Source organism: Talpa occidentalis, unplaced genomic scaffold, assembly GCF_014898055.3.
Source record: "Talpa occidentalis isolate TD23 unplaced genomic scaffold, MPIMG_talOcc4v2.1 talOcc4.5, whole genome shotgun sequence".
NCBI classification, from domain to species: domain Eukaryota; kingdom Metazoa; phylum Chordata; class Mammalia; order Eulipotyphla; family Talpidae; genus Talpa; species Talpa occidentalis.
Window position 1 is genome coordinate 34627909 of NW_023604861.1, and position 9460 is coordinate 34637368.

Consider the following 9460-nt stretch of genomic DNA (forward strand, 5'->3'; position numbering starts at 1 on the left):
AATCTTCTGAGGAATTGTTTTTAAGTTTTTGGCTAAATATTAAGCTATCAGTTCACAGGGAAAGTTAGGAAGTTACGAAAAAAGACTGTGAAGGTCACATATTTCTGAGAGAGGTAGGTGTTGCAGCCAGCTGTAGCTTTATTAAATATCATGTAGAGCCCTGAAGGTTTATATATATGGAGTAGGGCTAGTCTAAACTTAGAATAAAGAATAATGTAGACCCTACCTAAACATCAAGGTGATACACTATTAATTTCCTGCCAAAATAGCACTCAGCGCTCTGAAAAAAAAAAAGATTTAAAAAATATTACTCTCAAGAACATTACATCCACAATGTATAACTTAAAATAAAATATTACTTCATGGGCATAGAAGCAAGAAAATGTCATTCCTAACCAGGAAGAAAAATAATAGTAGAGACAGATCCAGAGATGACAGAGATGATGGAATTAGCAGGCAAACAACAATTTATATATATTTAAGAATGCAAAGGAAAGAATGAGCATGATGAACAGACAGATGGGAAATCACAGTAGAGAAAGAGAAACTTTAAAGATGGAAATTCTGGAGCTCAAAAATGCGGAATTCAAAAGTGAAATGAAAAGTTAACTCAAAAGTGAAATGAAAAATTGATAATTTATACCATAATTTATGTTTATGACATTGAACATAACTGTTCATCAAAAACCTAAGACTGCTATATAAATATATAAAATATATATATTTTTTTTCCACCTGTTTACTGAACATTTGATTTCCTTATTTTATGAATTGTTCATGACAATTTTACAGTTTTCTATTAAGGTAATAACTTTTACCCCTATTGGTGAGGAAAGATTATTTGTACACTAATGATAGTATCTCTTTTTGCCACATATTTATATGCAATTTTAAAAGTATAGTTTATGTAAAATTTAAATTTTATCATTTTCTTCCTGTTTAAAAAAGGGGAAAAATTAGTTTAAAACCCCCAAACAGCATACTTTTGAAGAAATGGGAAGAATATACGAACAGTTACAAAGGAAGATAAACAAATGGAACAAGAAAAATATGTTCAACAATATTAGTCATTTGGCCTATGAAAATTAAAATCCTGAAGAGCTGCGATATATACTTTGTAGAATAATTTTTTTCAGATATAACTTTATATTTAATGAAGTACCATTATTTTACATTCTTGTTAATATTTTGACAGTATAGGATTTCTCACTTCAAGTGTGGTCACCATAGGTCTCCTACCACTATAGCACCTATAGACCTCCTCCATAGTCCATAAATATATTTTAAAAGGCTGATGAGACTAAATATTGACAAGTGTTTATAGCAATTGGAACTTTCATACATTGGGAGATAGGTATATGAAGTGGTGAAACTAATTTGAAAAACCTTTTGGCAGTGTATTTTAAAGTTACCATTAATTACCCTATGAGTCAACAATTTGACTCCTTAGGTATTTATCCAAGAGAAATAAAAACATTGAATGACAAAAATTCTGAAAGCATACAGCAGTTTTACTTATGATAACCTCAAATTGCAAATATCTCAAATGTTGATCAACAAGTAAATGGTTAAAATTTTGAATTTATATAAAATACTACTTATCAGTAAAATGAATCAAATAATCCATTTTAATCTGTGGATTACTTTGAATGAAAGGAGTTAATCACAAAAGTGTTTATTTACACCTTTTGGTATATTTTTGGAACAGGCAAAACTGATACAGTAAGAGACATCAGAATACTGGTTGCTTCTAGGGGGAGATTTGGGGATACATGAGTGCTAGGGGTTTGAAGGGACTTTCTGGGGTGATAGACATATTTCTTATGTAATATTAGACTTGTCTGTTACACAAGTGTACATCCATTTGTCAAACCCCATCACTCTTTTGTGCTTTCTATTATATGAAAATTATACCTGAATTAAAATAAAGGTGCATTTTAGATCACTCAGTTTCTTCCTTCCACATTGTGATTTTAAATGAATTTTTCAATTGTCTATTTGTGCTTGTTTGAATCTTCAAGCTGTTAAATATTTTAATTTTTTAAACTCTTTTGTTTGACAATATTGCACTATCCAAAATGAGTTACTTAGTCTTAGGAATTTTAAAAGATTTACAAACAAATTCCATTCACTCACCTAAATTGCAAAGATAGCAAAAACACAGCTGACTTACAACAAATTTAGATGGCAGTGTGTTATAACCTCAGCATAAGCTCAAAGAAAATAGTGTTAGACTTTGGGGAATGATCAGATCCTAGTAGGTTGCATTAGGGAGTGTGCACTCTCATATACAGTCACTCAGCAAGGGCTCTGCAAAATTGCCAAGGGTCACGGTTCTGGCATTTTCATTTCAGATCATTTTAGCAATTTTTGCTCATAGGTTCTCCATCAACAAATGCTGCCCCCCTTTTCTTCTCTGCAGCCTTGAATGAACAATCTGACCTGAGAATTTTGTCAGAAAGGAGACAAAAGGAAAGGAACAGAGAAAGAGATTTTGTTAAGGATTAAAAAAAAATACAAAAAAAATAAAAAGAAGGAAAATAAAACCTGAAGCTGATGTTGGTGCCACAAGTCAGGGATGGCTGCCCTACCCTGCCATGGCAATCAGGACAAATGTATCTCATTGCTGCACCATTCATTGAGACAGTAGTTTTGCCTACTCTTTAGCCTCCAAGTGTTTCCATTATAGCTCCCTATTTTTAGGAGTTAATAGCTAAGCAATAATAATTTGCTTCAGGCTGGCATACCAGGTCTCAGTCAGGGAGCGCATTTAGAATTGAAGATTGCCTATTTCAGATGCTTGTGTGTGTGTGTGTGTGTGTGTGTGTGTGTGTGTGTGTGTGTGTGGTGTTTGTGCGCCTGCATGTATGTTCATATAATCTAAAAATGTTTGCTGTTACAAAAATTACATCTGATAACAGATTGAGCTCTAATATGATAGTACTATTTGCCTATCCCAAATGCTGGGAAAAAAATCAAGTCACTGAAAAATATCTTTTTTGGAAAGAATTGTGTTAATTCATATTCATTTCCATTAGCTCCAGTACATAGTGGGCGTTTAATAAGTGTTCACTGTCAAGAGCAAAAACAACAATTCTATTTATTACACATGGCATTGTCTTCAATAGCCGTTCTACAAATGTGCTTCTGTAAATGTGATTCATTCTAAAAAGAATAAGTGAACTGTAATATTCTAAACAATGTTTATGGCATACTAAGCCTCTCTTGAATGTTAATCTCAGGAAATAGAATTTCATGAGCTTCATGGAGTTGCAGTTTGTTTCAAGAGACCTGCCTTTGGAGGGAAGCGATGTACTTCCCCAAAAGTACTTGGCTACATATTTAGAAGGTATTTTATTGAGCAGTGATTAATTTTGGAACCCTATGACACCAACATTCTGCTCTATAATCAACTACTGATCCTATATGGAATCTGTTGTGTAACCCCAAATAGGTGTGTGATGTTGAAGGAGAACTCTTTACACTCAGTTTTTCCTGAAGATATAAAGGGAATGGAACACAATAATGAGAGAAGGGAGCCCCAATGAAACAGATTAACATATACCTGTGTGTGTGTGTGTGTGTGTGTGTGTGTGTGTGTCTATATATATATATATATATATATATATATATATATGAGACATTGATTGTACATTATCCTTAAACTTAACAAAAACTATGTAGTATAGGTATAATTTCCTACCCTTCAGCAAACAAGGAAACTGAACTTTTAAGCAGATAAATAACTTGCCCAGGGTCAAATATTTAGTTCAGAAATGTTAATTTGCTGCCAAGGGAAAACAAATAATTAGTAATATCTATAGAAGTTATGATCCTTTTATGTAATCTACTTTCAGAGAAATAAATTTTGACTACTAAATTTATCTGGGAAATTAGTCCATAACATAATACTATAGAAAGATCAAGGACTACTTTCTGCCTAAAACCCATTTTTTCATTCATCCAAAATCTAGACAAAGATGTATCAGAGACCTTAGATGTGATCTTTTCTTTTGCTAAGACCCTGAATGCCATGCATGTCCTTAAATCCAGTTGATAACTTTTTAGTTCTCATCTTATCTTTTCAACACTTGACCATTCCCTTTTTCTTGAAACACATTTCCCAGCAACTGTGATAATATAACACTACCCTCCTTCTCCTAACACCTTCCTGTTAATTCTTTTTCAGTTACTTGGCATTTGTTCCTCAAATTCTCCCATAGTAAAATTTCTTGAACCATCTTCTCATTTTTTCCTATTTTCCCTATTGAAGTCCTTGGCTTCATCTTCTAACACCTACCCTTCCTCCCTTAGAACTTTGCTCACCCAGAACTTCTCTCACTTACTGTACATGAACAGTTCTTTCCTAAGACCTCTGTATATTTTCCCATCTACCTCAAACCCTTATTCCCTCTTTCTTTGCATTGTTCATAATGTATCATAAATTATTCTTGTGTCTGTAGACTGGCATTCCTATCTTTCATTTACAACATTTCTTTAAATCAATCACATATTTATTTATTTTTAAAGATTTATTTATTTTTATACAAGAACCAGGGTAAAGGACAGATGTGAGGGAGGGTGAGAAGATTCACCAGAGAGAGAGCAGGGAACAGAACAGGCAGACTGACAAAATATACTGGTGAGGGGAATAGCAGGCAAGACAGGGTATGTCTGCCGCGTCATGTGGGTTTCTCCCCAGTGGGCTGGGATTGAACCCGCACTGCAGAGGCTGCAGACAGCTTCACAGTGCAGCGCTCAACCATCTGTGCCACCAGGGAGGCCCAATCACATATTTATTATTTAACATTGGTTTATAACACTACATATTACAAAGAGATGTAGGATTATCTTCTTCAGATGTATGCTACCACTACCCTCCTACCAGTAAGGCACCCAGTGTCATCTGACATAATCCTTTGGGCCCCCTATATATTTCATTCTCTTTCTTCCATCCCCTCTGGTATTCTCAATTTTACAGTCGTATTTTTAGGATTTGTTTTCGTCTGGTGGTGTCTGACGCTTTTTTCTTTTTTTTTATTTCTCTGTATTATACACATGAATGAAACCATCTGGTATAAGTATTTCTCCTTGTGACTTATTTCAGTTAGCCTAATCCCCTCCAGTTCCATCCATGTTGTTGCAAATAGCAGGAGATTATCTTTTTATATAGATGTGTAATATTCCTTTGTGTATATATACAACATCATCTAATCCACTCATCTGTCCTTGGGCTTAGGTTTTTTCCCTAACTTAGTTATTGTAAATAGTGTTACAATGAACTTAGGTGTGCATGTTGGCCTTCAAATTAGTGTTTTTGCATTCTTCAGGTAAATACATAGGTATGTAATTACTGGATCATATGACATATCTCTTTTTAATGCTTTGAGAAACCTCTGTACTGTATTCCACAGGGGATGGACCAATCTACATTTCTACCAACAGTATACAAGGGCTTCTTTTTCTTCACATCCTCACTTAAACTTGTTGTTTCTGGTCTTTTTGATATGGACCATTTACACTGATATGAAATGTAACTCATTGTGGTTTTTAATTTGAATTTCTCTGATAGTAAGTGATTATGACTATTTTTCATGTGTCATTGGTGCTCTGTATGTCTTCCTTAAAGAAGTGTCTATTTACCTCTTCTGCACATTTTTCAATTGGGCTTTTTGATGATATGTCTGAGTTCTTTGTAGATTGTGAATATTAGCCCCTAGTTAGCTGTATGATGTGAAAATATTCTCTCCTATTCTATGTGGAGTCTTTTCTTTTTAATAACAGTTACTTTTACTCTATAGAAGCTTTTTTGTTCCATCTACTTCCATTTGATAATGTTTGCTTTTGTATACCTTGCTGTTGAAGTTTTCAAATATATTCTTTAATTTTTATATATATTTTTTTGCTTTGTAATCAGTATATTAAGGAGACACTCACACATTTCAAGAATTACTTAAATTCTGATACCCAGATATAAGCTTGCACACATGACTTTTAAACATACAGTTAAAGCTATTCATCATAATTTGCTATACTACCACCATTCAATTACAGTTACCTTGGAGCATAAATGGTTTAAAGTAAGCCTATAACTTATCTAATAAACACCTTTCTATCTCATACATGCAAATGACATCTTCGTATAAAGGTCTTGTTGCTTTTAGCTTCTTAAGTTATCCTGTGCTCTAGAAGTCACTACTGAGGTTTATCATGGTCCAAAGAAGGGGGAACAAAAATGTAACAAAGACTAATATTAAAAAAAAAAAAAGATGGCACAGCAAAAGGGAATGCAATTCTACAAGTGCAAGCCCTCAAGAAGCAGCATCTTATGATAAACCCCTACTTTAGAAAGGTTATCTTTTCTATCACTGATACCACAGGCTAAATTATTTATCATGCCATCAAATAACAGTCGAGGCAATAGAATAAATGTAGAGGTATCACAATGACCCCCACTTAATACAAGTAGTTATACAGAACAACACTGCCCTAACAAATTAAATTCTTTGACTGCCAGTTAAATACAGTTTTAACTTTCAGAGTTTAAACAAGGGTCAAACACTGAAATCAATACACATACCTAGAACTTTTCAGTCTACACTATTTCATGTACATAGATAGCCAAAATCAATTACAATGCATGCCCTAACAAATGCTCGGAGCAATTCTTTATAAGTATTTTTTACAGGTATTAAACTTCATCTTGCATACTGAAGTCATCATACGTACAGGGCAAAGGTGGAGCTTTTATATTTGAGTTTATTCTTCATTTAACTTTAAAACACAGCTATAGTTGAATATTAAAACAAAAACAATTGCCAAGTAGTGATAGTATTGATTATAGTCCTTCACTCATTTACTACAGCATATAAACTGCCAGCAGTGAGTGTTATTCGCTGGCCCTGTTAAGAGGTCTGACACTGAACACCATCCCTAGGATGATGTTCATCGCCCTCATAAGCTTCTCCATTGTAGTGTCGTCACCTTTCCTGGTTTGGATCAAAATCCACTCGTTCTACCTGGCCCATTTCATCAGTCTCTTCTTCTTTCCTCTGAGGTAGGAGTTTTTCCAGCAGGGAGAAAGCCATTCTCAGGAAAGTTTACCTTAAATTCAGTGATTAGGCAACCCTTTTCATATGGTCTATGATAAATTGTTATGCTTTCATTTAGCACACACTTGATATCTCCATGCTTGACAATCTGACCTGGATGAGAAGTGATTAGTATGGTTCAGTTGTCAAGAGTAGAAACTGGCTTTTGAAAGCCACACAATACTTCCACCAATTGTATGTCCATATACATGAATAGATCTTCTCCTCCCCTAATAAAAACAGCGTGGTCCTTCTCATCTAAAACAATGATAATGTCTCCTGGCTCCAGTCCTGGCTCTTGGTCTCCTTCACCATGGAATGTTATCTTTTGGCCATCTTTCATGCCTTTATTGATGTGAACTTCTAGAATCTTCTTCTCTTGAACTATCTTCCTTCCATTGCAGCTTTTACATCTATCTTTAGGATTGATCTGTTCCCCATGGCCCTGGCATTCCATGTATACAGACTGAATTTGCTGAATCATTCCAGGTCCTATCTGATGAATTCTTTTTGCATTCTGGTGCCTGGGCAATTGGCACAGCACTCTACTGCTCCTTTCTTACCACCTCGACCTTCACATTTGTCACAAATCACATTGTTTTGCAGAGCTAGCTTTCTTGTTGCACCATTATGTAAGTCTTCTAAGGTTACTGAAAGTTGATGCACAACATTTTTACCTCTCCTTTCTCTCTGCATCCTTCCTCCTCCTCCAAAAAACAGTATCAAAGATGTCGATGGAGGTGCCAAAACCACCACCTGCTCCACCTTCTTTAATGGTATGTTCTCCTCCTTTGTCATACAAGTCCCTTTTCTTTGCATCAGAGAGCACTTCATAGCTTAACAAATCTGTTTAAACTCTCCTTCATTTGGATACTTATCAGGGTAGTACTTCAAGGCCAGCTTCCTGTAAGCCTTTTTCAATTCTTCTGGGGTGGCATTTCGTTTGACTCCCAAAACATTCTAGTAAGTGGTTTCTTTTACCATTTTCTACAGCCAGTAAACGTGTTGAGGCCGGTATGGGGGAGCCGGAATGCGTGCATTGCCGTGCTCAGCTCTGGCAGCCGCTGCTCCCCGACCTCTCACCGGGCGTTCTGGAAATTTCCCCAAATATATTCTCTAAACGAATATTGTGAAGTGTCTTCTATACGTTTTCCTCTTTATATTATATAGCTTCAGATCTTACCTCTAAGTCATTCAGCCAATTTGATTTAATATTTTATATGATGTAAAATAGTGGTTTAATCATTCTTTTGCTTGTGGTTGTCCAGTTTTCCCAACCCTATTTATTGAAGACGCTTTCATTTCTTTGGTTTTTTTGTTTTGTTGTTGTTGCTTTGTGGTACATTAACTTGGTATGTAAGTTGAGTTTATTTCTGGGCTCTCAATTCTATTCCACTAGTATGTGTGTCTGTTTTTATCCCAGTATCATACTCTTTTCATCACTATAACTTTGTAGAATAGTTTGAAATCTGGGAGTGTGATACCATCCCTTTCTGTATAGATTGCTTTGGCTACTCAAGGTCTTTTGTGTTCCATATAAATTTCAATAATGTTTTTTCTTTATATTTGAACAATACCAGCAAAACTTTGATATGAATTGCATTGAATCTGGATATTGCTTTGGATAATATGGTCTTTTTAATAATGGTGATTATTTTAATTCATGAACAGGGAATATCTTTCCATTTCTTTGTGTTTTTTATTTGTTTGAAACAATATATTTTCTTTTCTGTCATGATTTCCTTTTGACATATGTCTTCATAATGTCCAAACATGTAGGGATTTTTCAATTATATTTTAATACCTGATAGTTTTTAAGAACATATGATTAACTTTCATATTTACTGGTACTTGCTTTATGGCATGGGATATTGTTAAATTTTTTTTAACAACTTTACTTGTTCTTAAGAAGATTTTAACTTGTTACTTGTTAGATGTTCTGCTATTCATGTTGTCAACTTTCCCCCTCTCTCTTTGTTGAATTTATATGTGCTATCTCCTACTCAATGTTCATTTGGTTATTTTTCCTAGCAGTTCTATATTTTATAAGCTTAGACATTTTGAAATCATGTTATTGGATACATTCATGTCTTTAATGTTACACTTTCTTGGTGATTCCTTTATCATTATTAGTTCATTTACCTTTAATGTAAATATTCATATATTCTAATTCTTTTTTTTTAAATTCTTAAATTTATTTAAACTGCCATTTTTATTTTTAAGTGCTTGAATTTTGTCATTTCATTTGTTTTTCTTTATTCATCTGGACCTTTTATAAGGGTGGGAGGGTGAAGGGATGGCACCAGTTTGTTTTGCCTGCTGAAAATTTCTTGCTTGCTTTCCTTTCTCTTTACCAGAATAATAGCCAA

The 9460-nt window shown here is 34.3% G+C and overlaps 1 pseudogene; it reads right to left on the minus strand.

Moving 5' to 3' along the window:
* Window positions 1-6905: 6905 nt before the first annotated feature.
* LOC119259616 (dnaJ homolog subfamily A member 1-like) lies at window positions 6906-8075 on the minus strand (annotated as a pseudogene).
* Window positions 8076-9460: the final 1385 nt, after the last annotated feature.